Here is a 19,751-nt window from a genome sequence, read left to right as displayed (position 1 = left end):
CAGTCCCCAGTTGGAGTCGATGTTGTAACATTCTTGTTTTTGATAAGTTAGCTATTAGCTGGAGAAAATGAAAATGCCATTAAAAAATAATAAGTTAGGATATAGAACCAAAACAAAGTTGAAAAATAAAAAATGTTATGATTTATTATTATTTTAGGTCCATATCATAAAAAATGATAGGATAGTTGCTCTAAAAAAGGAAGGCAAATAAAAAATGTTAGATAAGCAATAAAAAGAAAAATATTTACTTTAGAAAAATAAATTGAGGCTGCTAGCTCAAACACACCTTTGAAATTGTTGTTTAGTTTAAAATAATGTTTAAATTCCTTAATCAAGGTTTAATTACTATTTAAACTTGATTTCTTTGCAAAAAGGTCATAATGTATGATGGGCAGAAGCGACAAAATGTCAAATCAATTTTGAATAACCATCGGACACCTTTCAACAGATATCATTCACTCCGCCCGGATCAACGATGGAGGAAGCTTTTCGGACCCCCCCTGGTCGTTTCTCATCAATGCAAGGGGGTGGGCCCGAAAATCATTTTTAATGGCTACTATATTTTGCTACGTGGCATTCTCGTAGCGTTTTAGGCCCCCAAAGCTCAAAATTTAAAACCACCACACCCCCCCCCCCCCTGAAATCCTGCCAGTGGTTTTCCTCCATCCAATTGTTGACCTTGTTCCCGCGCCATATCATAGACCCGTTATCCCTTCCTCCATATGGAATCCACCATGTCACTAGTCTGTTACATGTCACCCATTCACCTCCTGCCACGTTGCAAAGCCATTGTGCCATACGCTCCAAAGCCATTGCTAGCCTAAGTTAACCATTTAATCTCCCGTTAGAAATTAATTCTTGCTCCTTTGCAAATTAATTGCCTATGACTAGATTTAAATAGTAAATTAAGCCTGATTTCACCTATAAATATCCCATGCCTCTACTCTTTACTACTTTTTCACTTTCCATAGGTTGGTAACCATTACTACTGAGAGCATAAACCAAATGCTAATGATACCTCCATCTAACTCCCTCAACCATTTCTCACCATTAGCTCTCATGGACCTTTACAATAAACTCACCTTCCCACAGAGAGCCCTTATCTTTGATATTTTTCTACCAGAAGTTGTTGAATTACCCAAGAGAAATCCATCTTATTCATCTTCTATGTTCCCTAAAGCAACTAAACATATCATCTCCCGGCTATCATACCTCCTAGGCTACGAAAATGATCAACTTGTTGATGAATCCATCCTTGGATTATTTTCCATTTTGAGTAAGGAATATCAACCTATTTTCATGTATAATTATAGCCAGTTTTTGCTTGATAATATACATGAACAATTTATGAATTTTACCATACAAGGAGTTTTCAAATATGGCTCATTCATAATCCATTTGATTTTTTTTCAGCAGAGAGATTCATTTCCCATTCAGCTTAACACGCAACATGAGAAGGGAGTGAATCAATCATTGATTCACTAAATAGAGTTAGTAAAATCAGCATCATCAAAGTTTACATTATCTCAATTCATAGATTCTTTTGTACATCCAGTTCTTCAATTACTCAATAGCCAGGTAGAGCCCAAAATTGGAGAAGAGATTAAGAAGAAATTGCACTTATCAGAATAGACCAAGACTGGTGGCTGGTATCTATATCAGAATTACACTGAAATTAGAATATATGGCAGTGAGTTAGCTCCATACAAACAACCTAAGTATATGCCATTGAGGATATTCTCATTCGAATACATCAGGTAGATGATAAACATGGATGAAGTTCCTTTTGTCTCAAGTAAGAAAAATTCACAGTTCAAACTCAAATCCAAGGTAGGAACATTCATTTGTAATATTAGGTCTGCAGGTACAGAGGAAAAAAATTTGTTGAAGAGCATGAATCTCTAGCCAAGCTTCACCTCATCTTAAGATCCTTTTGGGATCATTTCATCCCTTAGAATTCAGTTGAAGGAAACACCTTACAACCATACTCCCAGGCCAAACTAGAGAAGTTTATGAACCAGGAGCAGTGGTCTGAAGGGACTCTCTTAGAAGGAGATGAAGATGATCTAACCAGTCCATAGGAAAATACTCCAGTCACTCAGACTACTCAACACAAAAGAGCCAGAGAGGAAAGTCAATTAGCTACAGAATTAGTTAAAGAGTACTATATCTTATAAAAGAAATTGAACACTGGATTGTCACTATCATCAGGGAGCAAGCCACCAGAAATAATTGATCTTGGATATTTAGAAGATGTTTCATTAGCAGGGACCACTAATCCCAAACCTCCTTCTACTTCTTCAACTCTTACTTCAACTAAACCTATGGAGATTATTCAGTAAATTGAGACTAGCTTAGCAGGAGATACCAATATATTCTCAAAATTTTTGGAAATAAAACAAAAGAATGAAAATCTTAATTCACAAATGTACAACCAGTTTTGGAAACAGACATCCACTTCTTAGCACAGATTTCTCTCTGCCTTTGATTGTGAAAGAGAAAGGATGAAAATGGCATTTTTTCAAGCTCAAATTCCATTTCCCAAATCCACAACAGATTATAATAACACCATATTTTCATTTGATGTAAACCAAATACATCCTATTGATCAGATGGATTTGCATAGGTAATCAGGGGAAATGTTATTTTCAACAATGATTACAAATGCCATGTCTCTTTCTAAGCTCAAAACTCCCCTGTCAAATTTGCAGTCACAGCTTAAGATTGAAAAATTGTCATCTTTATCTAAAGATAATAAATTAAAGTATTTAGAAGATATTATTGTTAAAATTGGATATGCTCCCCAAGACTGTAAAGCAATTGATGAAATTCTCAGAAGAAGAATACAAAGATACTAACTTTGAAGAAACAGTTGAAACTGACTTCAAATGTGGATCCAAAAACCAAAGAGATGGCATAAAATAAACAACATAGGGGAGAGATGTTGAAACTCATTATTGAGCAAAACATACAGATCAAGAAAATGGATGAGAAAAAAGAACAACTTCTCAAGGAAAAATAGGTAGCCCAACTTTCTCTGACCTCAGTGACAACAATTCCCATGACAAGTACACACTCAATCTCATATCCTACTGATATTGATTCATCTTCAGCAACAGTTGAAACAACAAGGTTATCTTAGGAGTTACAAGCATAGAAAAACAGAATGAAAAGCTACTCCAAAACTTCCAAACCCTAAATTCACTGAAGGTAAAGAATGATACCTTGTATGTAGAGGAAATGCAAAAGTCACAAAGGTTAGAACTCAAGGTCAAACAATTAGAGAGTAAGACTCTACTGGCAGACACTTTGGCCCAAGCCAAAGAGGACATTTGGTTAGATATCAGCCACACCATAATAGAGGTATGGCCATCCATACAAATAATTTTTGAGCAAAAAGAATAAATTGCTAGATGTAGAACAAATATAGATAATCAGAGGGAAGCATGGGCACAAAACCCAAAGAAGCAGTAGGGATGATCAAAGTACTAAACTCTAAGAATATGTTATCTACCCTCTAAATCCTCTTTCTGACCTTGTTGCGATATCACCTCAGCGTCCTTACAGTCCGTACGACCAGCCAGGTGTTCCTTTGGAACTATCCCCTCATACTTCATCGGCAATTCTTCGTCATTTGTTCCCGGATATGGAACCCGAAGGTGATGCTCCAGTCACCTCTCCAGAAGAGTCCAAAGTTTCTACTCCACACACTATTGAGGAGGAAGAGCAACCTTTTCCTCTTGAGGGTTTCCCCTATACAGGGGGTATTCCCACCAGCTTTCCATCTAACTATGTTTCTTTGGCACAGTTGGTTTTAGGTACACATAATGCCTCGTCACTTTACCATAACCCTGTTTGGGCATCAAGCACCATGCCTACTTTAGGTGCGTTCATTGGGAACATGAATTCCCAACAGGTTGTTACCTCATTTCCGATGCAACCCACTGTTTCGAACACCATTGTATCGTCAATCCCGATTACCCGTCAAGCACAACTGGCAATTTTGAAGAATGTCTCTATCAATTCCTCCATCCCTCTAGTTAGTGGCCAAGTTGTGCCACCACCTGGGGGGAAAAACATAAATGTTTCCATGGTGTCAGATACCACCAATGTGAGTGGCTTACAAGCTCACATGGTTGGTATGAACCAGCTTTCTTCCAATGTTATTGATAACCTTGTTGATCCTACTCGATCAAGGAATGTCTAGTACCAACAGGTTCAGAATCGCTTTGGTCCGTCTGGATCGAGCAATGTTCAGTATCAGCAGACCTACGTGGCTCAATTCCAATACCAAACTCGTTACATTCCATATGGTTCTCAAGGAATTGTTAATCAACCTTACACCCTTCAGTCTAGGCAGTACATTTAGCCTGGCTCATCCACCTTCTAGGGTGGTTATGGCTAGATTCAGTTCAGCAAATTTTTAGGCATTGTTCAAGTACCCTTGCAATAACAAGGAAAACCTCTACAACAACAAGGGAAACCTTTGTTTCCACAAGGGAAACCTCCATTGCAACAAGGGCTATCCACGTAAAAACAAGGGCAAATGATCCCGTAGGAAAGTCAAATGAAGCAATCAAAAGTCAACCCTTGCAATAGTTGTAGAAAACTATGTAGCAATAGATGCAATATGCTCCGCACACCTCCCAACCCATGTCCTTGCAGGGCCAACCTGTATAGCAGTAGGGACAAATTTTTCAACCGCAAGGTCAACCCTTGCAATAGTTGCAGCAAACCATTCAGCAATAGATGCAATATGCTTCGCACACCTCCCAACCCATGTCCTCGCAGGGGCAACCTCTGCAGCACTAGGGACAAATTTTGCAACTGCAAGCTTAACCCTTGCAACAACAAAACTGACCCGATTAGCAACAACCCTTGTATACATATCAACTAGGTCAACCCTTGCAAGGGCAGGGCCAAGGTCAAGTCCTACAGCAGCATGCCCAAAATCCTAATGTCTTAGGTCAACAGGTCCAGAATCCTTTTGGCCAAGGGCATTAGGTCCAAAACCTTAACACCCTAGGTCACCAGGTTCAAAATCCTTTTGGTCAAGGGCAGTAGGTACAGAATCCCATTATCCAAGGGTAACAAGTGTATCAACCTTATGCCCAAGGACATCAGGCTCAAAATCCTCTTGTTCTGGGACAGGAGGTTCATCACCCATATTTTCAAGGACAATAGGTCCAATATCGATATGTCCAAGGTCAACAAGCTCAACAAACTTTTAACTCGTACATTGCTTATCAACAGCCTATCACTAGATAGTTCCAAGGTATTCAAGGTCAAAATCCTCCCTATGGTCAAATTAATCTATAATGGGGGTAGCTTGAGATGCCATATGGCCAAAATCCAAGACTGTGGGGTCAAAATCCTTACCAGTAGGGATGGGATCCTCTGTTCAGACCCGCTTATCAACCTTTTATGCCTTTTAACACCCAATTTCCATTCTTGGCCACACTTGAGTTACCTAATGTATCTCGCCTTATGAATGATCCAATCCTTCATTCGCCACACTAGCCTCTGGTGCCAATACCAAGCGATTTCCCAAATTTTGATGGGGAAGTGTTTGAGGGAAATGTCCACTAGGGCTTTTTGGGTTGAAACCCTAGCAGACTGAAAGTTATCTATGAAAAGAAACACACATTCACACAGCCATTGTACTATTATAAGGAAATTCTATGGTAAAGGGGGCATACCTTAGGTCTTATGTTTGAGAAGGTCCTTAGGGTCCAAACCCTTCTTCAAGTTCCTCTTGCTTCTTTGTCTTGCAAAACAACCAATTCCGGAGAGCACGGAAGTATATGGACAAAAACTTATAAAGAAACCATCTTCATGTTATAAAGAAAGGTAGTTAGTTATGAAATTCAAAAAACCATTCACATGTGAATTCTAAACATGAATATCATTAACATAAAGAGGATTCATATCAAGAACAAAGACATATGTTTCTTTTATTATAGACAAATAAAGTACAGAAAAGGAAAAATTTCACCTGAGTCACCCTTTCAAATGCTCCAAGCAAATATTTCTTCCGGATTCGCCCACCTTCAAGCCTTCAACAAACTCCTTCCATGCATTGCTCCATGATGTCAAAAGTAATGTATGAACATCAACACACAAGGAAACAAGGGTTTCTTGTATAAATGAGGGAAGTGCAGGAGGCACAAGGCTCTTCAGACCTGATCAAGGGAAAAATCTCAGCATAATAACCTTTCTCTTCTTCTCTCCTCCCTTAGGCCTTCCCATTGATGTCTATTTATACCTCTCCCAAAGTAGTTTTTTAGTTGGGAGTTGGTTGGGAACAGTTAGACCACAGGCACTAACAGGTGATCAGTAGGTAAAACCCACGATCTCCGCCCAAAATTAAGGAGTTTTATATTTTTTTAAGTGTTTTAATACATACACGCGGGTTGGGTATAGACCTACCTGCGTATACACGCATTTAACACAGGGAAAAGTCGCGTATAAGGGATAAAACACTGTTTTTTAAATTTTGAGACCAGGTCTGGAAGGAGGGGTTGCCCTAGGCCATGTGTGCAGCATCACAAACCATAAGAGTGAGATTTGGAGCTATAACAGATGCCCCCTAATATATGTGGTCAGAAGGGGTACATGATGGCCGAAATATATTAAGCAAGTACATGGAAAGGAAATCTGTCAAAAACCGAAGAGGACGTCACCAGAATCTAGCCTACCAAGCCACAAAAGGAGATCAGAAAGAAACACTATCCGAGGTGGGCATACCCATGCTCAGAAAAAATAAAGCATGTCCGCATATCAAGTACAAGCGGATCCACTAAGTATACAATTATAAATGACTGGGAAAATACATAATGGATAATTTGATCATGATTGAACAAGTACATGTCTGAATATCACATATAAGACTATCACTGATGCTGATAGATACAAAGGATCACTGATATCAAAGACTAATCCCAAAAAGGTACCAAATGAACATGATGGAATAGGATGGTACTACAATGCAAACTCAGGTGCCAGCATATAGAATGTCGCCATGACTGACTACAACATATAAGGTGAAGTGGTATCAACTAGCAGCAACAGGAGCAACTGTAAAGTGAACCAATGAATGTTGATACAGCCTGAGGTCTTCACCGACTGTCGTGGTACATTTCAACACCATGGGGATAAATGATCTGAAGTTTACCATGTGAGAAATCGTTTGATTACCAGTCATTGATCTATACCGTTAACAAACACAAGACTAATCACTGATAATGATAATGAGCGTCAAGGTACCCATTACAATCTAATAAGTGTGAATAGATGAGCTGGAGTCGAACACCTGTAAAAATCTATCAATCAGGAGACAATGATGGTTTCCCACTATCGATAGCGAACGATTTGCCACTAATGACTGCAAACCCCAAGGTACTGCCAAATGGACTCTAGATCTTTGCCCCAAAGCAATGAGTCGGAGTCGATAGGGAAAGATCTGCTAGAAGGAAGGTATTAAGGCATCCTTCATCAATCTAGCACGAGTGTAACCCGTAGGCCAATAATGTGGAAGGAATCAGACAAAAGAGATGTAGTAACCCAACTGAAGTACGTTTCTGGCATACACAAGATGTAGCTAGCACACGACAGAAACCCTCTAAACCAACCAATAATGAAAGCTGACACAGAGGCGAGGCATCCACCAATAGGGTCAAATGGAAACCAAGGTACTACACGAATCCCAATGTGTGATAATATAAGCTGATGTCGAACACAAGGGAAACCACTCAGTCAAAGACCCATGATACTAATCGATGTTGAGCACAAGGTGACCTATCAATAATGAAAATAGTGCCAGGGTGCAACTCTAGGTCTGTCCTCAGAGCAAGATGTCGTCGTCGATAAGGACAAGACCCGCCAACAAGAAGTCAATGGAGACCTTCTCAAACCGGCACGAGTAGAGGACCAATATAACTGATGTGATGATACACATGATACTGACAACCAGGGATGGCCGACTGAAAAATGAGTCAAGAGACACTGCAGAGAGGCCGACTCAGGCTAACTTCCCTTGAAAAAAATCACGACTCAATATGACTATGTGGCAACATATGTTGACTCTGTATAAGTTCACCATGCAGGAGGCATGAACGAACCCTCCATATGATTGGAATAGATAACCAATTGGGGGAGAACTTACTCAATAACAAGGTTAAGTCATACCTAAGTCAAACTAAATCCCACCCAAATAGAGGAGACTTGTGCTTTGAGTGCTTTGTTCAAGGGCGACACGACTGACTCTAGCTACCAACAATAAATGGAAATATTGTCCCGTTCCTGCTCTTTTTGGAATTTTTTTTTTCCTGTCTTTTTCTATTAAGCTGGAAAAAGAATAAAAGAATGCTATGGTATAGTGGAAAGAACGAGTGTCGATGAAAAATATGATCTAGTTCCTGGGAATGGAACATTCCTATGCTCAATGCAGGGACGTGAAAACTGGTCAGTGACACTCAAAGATGTGTTCCTTCCACGGATCAAGGTGTGTCAAGTTGCAGAAGTCAAAGGTATGCAAGGTTGATTTTGCAGTCTTCATGGGAAAAAGTTGGCTTAAACACGAGTCCAAGTGAAGCCGGCTTTAGGCAAAAAAGTGCAAGTGGTCAACATGCAATGCAGTAGTACATCTCAACACAAAGGAGCCTATAGGGTATAGGGCTAGAACGAAGCGAAGAAGCAAAGAAGAATGAGTCTTCAACGCATAAGTCATGGCGGGACTACAAAGGACTCCCGAGCCTACTCAAATCAGAGCAGCATGGGCAAAAAATGTCAGTGAGGTGCTAACTACGATGCCCATGTAAAGGATGGCTCTACCATCGTGTCATGATTTAAAAAATCGGCGAGTGAAAATGGCTTACGAACCATAACACGATGGGGTCGACCCTATGGCTAGTGTATCGACAAATGGAGGCTAGTATGCAAAATGCAATGGAAAAATGGTGTCCCTAGACTATATTCTAGTGAGAAAACGATACCTGCCATGACGGGTCAGCAGTCATCGAACCGTCTCAAAATTGTCGAAAAAACGTCCAAAAAGTCCTAAAAACCAAACCATTCTCGACATTCAGCGAACACAAAATAGACCAAATCATCCATCAACAGCTGCCACAACAGACCAAAAAGTGCTGATATCAAAAACTCTCGATGAAAAAAATGTACAAATATACATAATGTACAAAGAAGCCATTGCCTAACTACTTAAGCAAAGTACTTCTTTAGGTAGAGCCCGTTTCGGGGCTCCGCTAGCTTGTTTCCTTCAAAATCAGTTAACTCATACGACCCTTTTTCTAAAACTCGTTTAATAATGAAAGGACCGTACCACATAGGCTTAAATTTGCCTACGCCCAAAGTGTCTTTATCTTGGTCATAGACCAAGACAAGGTCACCTTCATAAAAGACTCGAGGGCGGACAGATTTATTATACTGTGTCTTAACCCTTTTCTTATGAGCCTCATTTGCCATGACGGCATCCCGACGCTACTCATCGAGATGTTCCAAGTGAAGGAGGCACTCTTCGAGACTCGAAGTCTCTGGAAGGAGCTCAACAGCTAATTTAAGAGATGGAATTTCACATTCAACCAGAAAGATAGATTCCATCCCGTAAACCAACTGAAAAGGTGTAAAACCAGTAGTAGTCTTTACGAAGGTTCGTTACGCCCAAAAAGCCAAATACAACATAACATGCCAATTGGACCGATTTTTGTCGATTTTCCATTGGAGTATCATCTTAAGAGTTTTATTGACTGCCTCGACCTGTCCATTGGCCTGAGGATAATAAGGTGACGAATGCTCCTGGAGGAAACCCAATTTAAGAGCCAATTCAGACATCAGTTGATTCTGGAAATGACTTCCATTGTCAGTGACAATCTCTCTCGGGATACCGAATCTTGAGATAACCTAATTAAAAAGGAACAGTGTTGCCGTGTCACTGTCATTTTTATAACTGGGCAAGGCCTCAGCCCACTTCGTAAAGTAGTCTACAGCCACGATAATGTATTTGTGATTCGCTGCGGAAGGTGGATTACAAGTTGTATAATCAATTCCCACTTAGTAAAAGGACCGACGGTGACAACAGGAAAAAGAGGAGTTGCATGCGCACGCATCTTGTGAGTAAAAATTTGACAGGGGTGATAGCGTTTGACCGCTTCCACACAGTCTTTAAAGAGTGAAGGCCAAAAATAGTCGGCACGTAAGATGTGCTGGGCTGTAGCAAGCCCTGATAGGTGACCACCACAAGCTCCATTGTTGCAGTCATTTAGAACCGACTCTGCTTCCTCTAAGGTTAAACAACGTCAAAGGATTGAATCAACCCCTCGGTGGTATAATGTGTCACCAATGATAACATAGTTTTTAGTGAGGTGACGTAATTTGCGACGTTTATCCTTGGAGAAAGTAGAGGGAAACTTCGAAGTATGGAGATAGACAATGATATCTCCATACCAAGGGTCGAGAGAAGAGATGAGGAATAAATGTTCGTTGGGAAAACTTTCCTCATACACAGTTTCTTCTCCATAAGGTAGCTCAGAAATTAGCTCAGCGAAAACCATGGATTTCTTAGACTTGGCAGGCATGAACTCGAGATAGAATTCTTGCAAAATGACTATCCATATATTGTATTTGCCCCCAATCACTCGCCTACTGAGAACAAATTGAAACGGATTGACCGCCACTAAGACAAAATTTTTGCGGAGCAGGATATAATGACGGAGTCTCTGGACAGCATGGACAGCTGCCAAAGCCAACTTCTCAACCGAAGAGTAGCGAGGTTCAAGACCTATTAAGCCTTGGCTCAGATATTAAATCACATGCTAGGTGAGAGCATCGTCCTCCTGAACGAGAACCATACCAATGGTTGATCTACTGCAACGAGATATAAAAGGAAGTCTCTACCATAATCCGGTGGACTCAAAGGCGAGGCAGAGACTAGTGCTTTTTTCAAATCATCAAATGATCGCTACGCAAAGTCGTCCCAAACAAATGGAACTCCTTTGCGTAGCAAATGGATGAACCTTTTAGTCATCTCAACGTAGTTCTCTATAAACTGTCTTAATAAATTAGCCTTCCCTTGAAGACTTTGAAGTTGTCGAATTGAGGACGGGGGAGGCAACTGAAGTATTGCCTCAACCTTGAAGGGATCAACCTGAATCCCCTTAGTTGACACAATGAACCCTAACAACCGACCGGACGTAACCGTGAAAACGCACTTGTTGGGATTCAACCAGATTCTGTAAATGACATTGCTAAAAAACCATTCAAGATGACTAGGGTGATAAGTTCTCTTTCGAGAACGAGCAGCAAGATCGTCTAAGTATGCTTCGATGATATGTTTGATGTCATGGAAAGAATATGACATGGCCCACTGAAAAGTAGCTCCAGCATTTTTAAGGCCAAAAGGCATCTTTCGATATGCAAAGGTACCCCAAGGACATATAAAGGTTGTTTTATGTTGATCTTCAGGATGGATAGAAATTTGATTATAGCCAAAAAAACCAACCATGAAGGAAAAAATCTCATTACCCACACACTCGTCCATAATCTGATCAATGAATGGAATGGGGTAATTATCTTTCAGACAAGCCTTGTTTAGGTCCCTAAAATCAATGCATACTTGGATTTTTCCTTACTTTTTGTCCACAGGGACTGGATTAGAAACCCAATCAGTAAGAGGAACAGGGTATATGAAACTTGCCTTTAGCAGCTTCTCAACCTTAGCTTTGATAGTTGCCACTTTCCTAGGGTTAACCGGCTGAAGCCTTTGACGAAGTGGTTTGGTGTTTTCATACATCTTGATCTCATGCTGAACTATAGATGGGTCAATGCGAGGCATTTCCTCATAAGACCAAGCAAATACATCTCGAAATTCTTTGAACAATTTGGTGTAAATTTGAACTTCTTTAGGGGAACATTCCATTCTGATGAAGAGGTTCTTGATAACGTTAGGGTCCCTAGAGATATTTATAGGTATTGTTTTTGAAATCGCCGACATATTACCTTCGGCACGAAAGTGTGCTGAAGCCAAAGGATTTGATACCATACAAACATCACTAGTACAGAGCTCAGAGAATCTAGATTCTACTTCTTGCAAAGGAGGAAGAAAGTATGAACGATGGTGTAAATCTTCCCAAGGTCGATCTATACCCATCATTGCTTCGAGGATTGCTTCTTCAGAAGGTAAAACTGAATCTAAGCAGTCCAAGGAAAAGGTAGAATCAAGGCTCCAAGCCGGGGACACATCACCATCTAACTCCTCTTCGAAAAAAGAAGTAGAGTGGTCGTCTGCAGAGCGGATGATAGACTGATATCTAAGCTCAGTTGCAGATATAGGAAATTCCATTCCATTTACTTGTCCTTTAACTAATGTGGTCGTAGGTGAAGGCAAGGTCCAAGGGTCTGAAAAATAATGAGTCCGGAAGAACTCTTCTTGAGAAGACTCCTTAGATGATGAAACGACATTGATTCTAGCGAAAGGAGAGGGAAGGTCAAAAGTACCCATCAATGAGGAATACATCCCCACTCCTAAATTCTCAGTAGGTGGACAAGGGTTATCCACTAAAGGGACAGTAGAGTCAGAGCTTGCTTGAGGATCGACTGGACAATAATCCAATTGATCAACCTTAATGATTTTCCTCTTATGAGGAAAGCAAATGATATGAAATAGAGTTGAAACAATGGCGTCCATTTCATATACCTAGTTCCTTCCTAAGAGGAGATTGTAGTCTAGGTTAGCATCTATGACCTCTACTTCAATATCAACGACCTTCCCTCCAACACGTATAGGAAAGGCCGGAATAATCCCATGCGGCCTATGAGAATGACCATCAAATGCAGTCAAGACGGTAGGTGAAGGAACAGCCGAAGGTGATCCAATAGCCTTCCAGCATGATATCGACATAACGCACATGGAAGCTCCTTCATCAATAATGGTACGAAAAATGTTAATTTTCCGGTATGTAGACTTTATCTGGAAAGCCATATGATGAGGGAGATGCTTTTTGACATTTAACATGTCGAAAGTGAGCACTAAAGAATTAGCTGGATCAACTGTCCCAATCGCGTAAAGTAAAGCACTTCGTTGAGCCGGACACGACTGGAGAACCTCTAAAGTGGACATGGCACACGGACTCTAAGCTAGATCCTCAACAATGGAGTAATTCTGGGCGGCCCTAGCATTAGGATTAATAGTCACGCGTTTAGCGGAACCTTTCGGTATTCGTGGTATAGTCTCAACAGGGGGTTGCTCAATATGAAGGTTAGTATTTTCGGGAGCATTCTTGTCCTTGGGAGTTTCAGCTTCACCGTAATCACATGACCGAGTAGCCACCTGGACGTTAGAACCCATCATGAACACATTGGATGATTTGTCCCCTTCTTGGTTGCCCCCTGCGGAGGTTCCAGGGTCTGAACTCGCGCCAACAAGAAGTTGCTGCCCTTGGGGAAAAGTGTTGGTTAACACATCCTGAGAACTAGAAGTCCCTTGCTGCCCTAGCAAGCACTGAGCATCTTCAATCTTTGGGCAGAGATGAGTTAAATGGTCTCCACTGCACAACTTGCATGGAAACTTAACTTTCTTTTTAGACTCATTTCTAACACCACCAGCATTGTTGCCAGATTTATTTGCATCAGGCTTCCTATCCTGGTTAATTTTCTTACCTCCTCCTTTCTTTTTTCCATTGGAATTTTGATTTCCTTTGGAGTTTTTAGATTGGACGGCATTAATCGAAGAAGTTTGGGAAGCTGGAGGGTTAGACAATGTGACTTGGTTGTTAGAAGCAGTTTGTAAAGACAACTGCTGCAATTGATTCAACAAGTTCACGGTAGATGTGTCTATCGACCCAATGATACCATCCACATGGGGACCTGGCTTCGGCTTGGCTAAGTCAACCTTAGATCTAGGAGCATCTGGCAAGTATTTTTGTAGGATCCCAGACTGAGAGTAGATCAATTCTAATTGTTGGGCCCTAAAAATGGCTTGCTCCTCAAAATAGACTCTAGACATGGAGACATCCTTAGAGATCTCGGGTTGTAACGATTTCAAAAACCATTCGAGATGGTACTCCGGAGGGATTTCGGCTTTAATGAGCCTCTTTCTCCGTCTCCCTTCCTAAATATGGTCAGAAATGTGAGTTGCCTTATCCTGACAAAAGGTGGCCAGAAGTTTAGTTCCGACGTCATAACACACAGGCAACTGAAAATGATTTAAGAAAATATTAGCTAAGTCAGCGAAATATGTAAAGCTGTCCCCTAGAAACTCTATATACCATTTGGCCGCATTACCAGTCAAGGTGCGTTGAAAAGGTCTCAACCTAATTGAATCATCGATAAGGGAGTTAGATGAGCACCAAAAATGAAATGTGGTCACATGGTCGTCTGGGTATTCACCGCTCTTTCCTTCGAATTTTGGAATGTCCGAAGTAAGTTTGGTTGGGACCTGAGGCCAGGTCAGATTGTACTTGATTGGATTGTTTGTTAACTTAGTGAAATCTGGCAAGTTCAACGTTGCGAGAAACGGAAGTCTAGGAGGACCTTGGGGATTCCACCTGGACTGGGCAGAGCTCCCAAAGTTCTGGGAAGATTGGCCTGGATTTTGGAAGGCACCAGGCTACCCAAAGCAACCTGCAGAACCGACTGAACCAAAAGGGGAGCCTTATGATCTAGCAAAATTCAGAGTTTGACCAACTCCAGCCGCAAAGCCACCATAACCATCAAAGTTTCCTCCTAAAGGATTATAAGGAGTTGATAACCCCTGACACAGATTCTAAGCCGAAGCTAAGGGAGGAATACTTTGAAACGAACTAACTTTGGAATACGGCCTATTCCCTTGTTGGCCGAAAAATGGATTCCCAGTTCCTGCGCCACTAATCCCAGGGTTAGTCCAACCTTGGAAAGGATTGCTGCTTTGTCCTATAGAAGAAAAAGGCATGGATCCTATTGTCGGGTTGGAATGTGGTATATGACCACTTCCGAAAGGAAAACCCTGGAATGAAGCTGATCCACCCAACATGGATGTAGCGACACTAAACGGAACTGAAGGAATACCCTGTGACTGGGTGCCAAATGGGAAGAATCCAGTACCAAAAGCATTGGTTTGGGCATTTCCACTCATGGACGGAATGGAGGTAGACCCAAGTAAAGATGTGCTAGTAAAGGATCCAAACAAAGAAGCAGAGGGGATGGAAATGGTTCCTCCCCCTTGCACCGATGTTGGAGTCTGGATAGTAGCAGCACTTGTAGTAGAAGCCATGCTTCTAGTAGTGGTCATCGATGGTAAGCATGTAGCGTAACCTAGACTTGACGGTCTATGCGTTGGATTCCCAATGTATTGTAATACGTCCAGATGACTAGATGGTGGGGGAGAATTTGGAGCCACTAATGAATCTGAGAGTTCTTCTACCTCTATGTTATTTTCTGCTTGAAAGAGAACTCAAGAAAGAACTGGAGTGTCCCTCTCTTGTTCATCGGAAGTGCCAGGTGTTGCTTGAACACTAATGCCCTCGAGAGGAGGATCAATCCCCGATGCATCAACGGTTGTGGGATGAAACCCACGAGTAGTATTATCTCTGCGCCTTCTAGGAGAAGGCTCTAAACTTTGTGGTGAAAGACCACGAAGTCTTCAAGACTGTCTAGGTGACCAGTCAGCCACTTTGAATTTCTTATTAAGATCTTAACTAAAGACTCAAAAAATTGAAAGCTAGGTCGACTAAGAGCACAGAGCACCCACTATAAAGTCCCTAAAGATATCAACCACTCAAACAACTTCCAAGTATTTCCGCTCCAGGTGATTAGGACCAGACACCGAAATACAAGAAAGTGAATTAAGGGGCCTTCCAAAGATAGTCTGGGATGATGAGGGCCCTGTTATCGGGAAAACTAGTGTCTATACAAAACTGCTAATCCCACTAAGGGTGATAGCTACCTTAGAAACAAACACACTAAGTCTACTTTTGTTTTCCTTTATGAGAGATAGATGAGAGAAGAATGAAGGAGACCAACCTCTATCTTGCGCTCGTTTCCTTACTCGGTTCATCTCCCTTCTGATAGCCTTTTGCTACTTGCTTCCTTGTATACCCAACTTTAAAGAGTACCTATAGAATCACAGCAGCATAACACTATACGAGAATGTAGATATATTATCATAAGCAATATAGGATCAGATGTATATTAACCACACAAATGCATAAAACATCAATCACACAAGCATGTGGAGGAAAACTTGAATAGCTTTATTAATAATCAAGAAAAAGCAAAGAGGATTACAACCAGTTGTTCTGACCCAACATCATCCTCTCAGCAAGAAGCCCTTCTTCACCTCATGAAAAGCTTAGACCACCTAACACTATGATATTGCACTAGGAAACCAACAGCACTTCCTTACAAGATACAAAATTCCAGCCCCTGGATCTCTCGGATGAGGGATCCATATATAAATTTTTGCAAGGGGGGTGAGTCAGCTTTTGAGATTTGATTAGTGTCTTCTCTCTGATAGTTCTTGATTCCACTTGGAGATTGATGATATCTTACTCATCCTTGGTCGAATTCAAAGAGGAAAGTGTCACAGGAGAGGTTTCTGGAAGATTCCATGCTCCTCCACCTTGCGGATTGACCCTGCCATTTGTCTCTTCTCGCCCATCGCACCCCATAGAAGAGCTTTTTGACATGCATCACACCTACTTAATGTATTCAGGTGGGATGCAGTGCACTTTGCCTATGGAGCAGGTGAAATGGTCCAGTTTTGACCAGTTCTGATTGGTTTTTCATGGAGAACTCCTGGGAGAAGATGTAATCAGTTGACCTTGTTCTTTTAGGGGTTAGAACAACACCTTTAGGGACTTAAGAGCCCTTAGTTTATGGACATTTATGATTGGGGTTGCAGTGCCCAAAAATGTCTATAACAGTTTCCCCCTAAAGCATGAGGTCGTTAATTTGTTGATGTCAGGTGAAATGCTTTATCATGAGGATTTGAAGTTCTTTCAAGCTGGAAGGAGACCTGTAATAAGATACAATACAATACATTATCTTCATAATATTTTCATGATCTAGCTAAGGCGAGCATTTCCCATGCTCAGCTTTATAAATTCATTTTCATGTATGTGAGACAGACAATCGTCTGAGTGTAGACTGATGATTCTGGTAGAGCCATCATCTCTTAGATTGGATGATTATCTATGCAGCAATGATGTACATTTGATGTCTTTATTTTCTTGAATATATATCACAGCCTAGATGGATGAAACTAGATCTGGGGTCTTCAATCTCGTTCAATATTCACTCAAAGTACAAGTCGATCCATGTGAGAGATGTTCTAGAGTCGAACATGGAAAGACATCACCTGATTACCAACCACTGATGTAAGCTGTTAACAGGAGCGAGAGGAATCACCGATAATGATGATGACCCTCAAGGTACTATAGTACAATTCACGTGGTGTGAGTAAAGGACTTGGCATCGAACACCATGTAAAATCTTTCGGTCGAAGGCCATTGATGTAAACCTGTCGCCGGAAGTGAGAAACTTTCCATTGAGGCATGCAAGCTTCAAAGTACTGAAAGGGTTGTTCCTAGATCGACTTCTTGGATAATGAGTTGATGTTGACAAGAAGCGACCCGTCATAGGAGGGCCTTAGGGAATCCCACATCAATGACATGGAATGGAGCAAATGATTTTAATGGAGGTGAAAACGATCTGGTGATATAAGGTTCAGGGTGGCAGTCATGAAAGAATGGAGCGCAAATGTATTGTAGTGGGTGAGACACAGGTGAATTCTCTGAGCTACTTCTCTTGAACATATTTTTGACACTGACATGATGGATTGGTAGCATTACCCCAAATGTGGATGGTGTGACGGAACCATGGTGATGTGAACAGTGAATGGAACAACCTAACCCGACTAAGATGCGGAGCGAAAGTGTCATGTTCAAGAGTGACTTGCTACCAACAAATTTTCTTCAAGTTTTCTTCCCAATTTTTCCCCAGTCATTGTTGACCAGTACCTCTTTATTTTTGTCAAGCTTGAGGAGGATAATATATGCTTGTTCTATAATTTTCCCTTCAGGCAAACCCATCGCTATGTTTTAGCGATAGTGAAACTCGTTCTTGTTCGTTATGGACAAGTTCGTCGCTATTAGGTTTTAATGAGTTTAACGACAAAGATAACTCGATCCTTTTCAATTTTAGAGAGTCTAAAAAGGGCATAAAGGAATCTCCAAAAAAATCTTTTTCGTCATCTAATCCCTTAAGTCCGAAAAAGTATAAAATAATACAGAAGGGATGGATTTTCGGTACTTTTAACAAGCTGAACAAAACAAGCGCTCGATCTTTTTTGTGTAATAATCCCTCAAGTCCAAAAAGATTAAAATCTAAAGGAGGGATAGCACTTTCGGTCATTTTAACGAGCTGGAGAGGCCAATGGCTTGACAATCTTTTCATATTTTACGAGTCAGTTGAAAAGAGCTTAAAGGGGACTCGTCTTCGAGGAACGAGTGATAAATTCAGGTAGCAGTTGATTCCAGGTAAGGTTTGGAATTTTCCAATCACGACAGCGTCACAAGGATGGCTAACAGGATCACTCTTCACAGTTGTTCCTCAAAAGTGGTAAACAATCAAATGGAGGTGAATGATCGGCCAATGCAGAGTGGAGGTGATGATGAGAACACAACCAAGGCTTCAAAGGCTGAAATACTACATTCACGATGGTTATTTACCTGTTCATTTTTTAATGAGCTTAAACGCAGGGAGAAACATTTACTCATGACTTATGTTTATTTTTTAACAAGCTTGAACTATGCGCTAAAACTGCTTGATTAAGTGGTCATTGATTTCTTGATTTTACCATTAATAACTTCTATTCCTTCAAAGATTGTACTACATGCTCAATCGCTTCATCAAACTAGTTAGAAATGAAAAATATATGTTTGAAAAATGAGTTAAGACACTAATATTTTACTTGAATTACATAAAAAGTAATTAAAAAGTGCTTTTACCTCTCATTTTACCATTTCATTTGAACTTTGGTTTGTTGGAGCTTTGGAGGTGCTTTCCCTCTTTGATTTTCACCAGCTGATTCCGGGAGATTCTGTGGATGATTCTTGGCGCCGCTTGGACCAGGTAGGAGTTAAACCTGAGCTCTTTCATTTCATCCTTTCCATTTTGCATTCTGAGCCTGATTTCTGGTTTTTCTAAGCCCAAGGGTTTGAAAAACTCTCCCTAGCCCCATCGCACCCTTTCTATATCAAAAGGTGTGTTTCTTGTTGACCTGTCTACTGGTCAGTCGGCATGCAATGCACCCAGAACACTGCTGGGGGTGCGATGGGCGCAGAGAAGAAAATTTGTTCACAGTTTTCAATGGAAAAATTTGCCTTTTTTTCACCAAATCAGGATCTAACTCTTCTCTTGTTTGTTTTCAGAGATCCATTGGAGCAAAATGCCTGTTACATGGTGAGAACATGAGCATGAAGAAGAGGACATGCTTGCTTTACATGATCTGGTTACGGTAAATGCACTGTGGAACTGTGACCTGCTCAAGTTTTTCCACATTTCTAACATGAGGCAACAAATCAACTTGTTGCAATATTTTCTCAATGCATGGGATCCTACCAGCCAAGTGTTCCAGATTAGGGGCAAATCCATCCCCTTGACTGTCGTGGACATTTATTTTTTTACCGGCTTATCGAGGCGAGGTGCCCCTATCACCTTATCAGGTTCGGCCCGTGGGGGTGAATGTGTGTGAGATTATATTC

Source organism: Pinus tabuliformis, chromosome J (assembly GCF_031772625.1).
Source record: "Pinus tabuliformis cultivar Carrire ecotype Pingquan chromosome J, CPIR1, whole genome shotgun sequence".
NCBI lineage: Eukaryota > Viridiplantae > Streptophyta > Pinopsida > Pinales > Pinaceae > Pinus > Pinus tabuliformis.
This window is presented reverse-complemented; position numbering follows the sequence as displayed.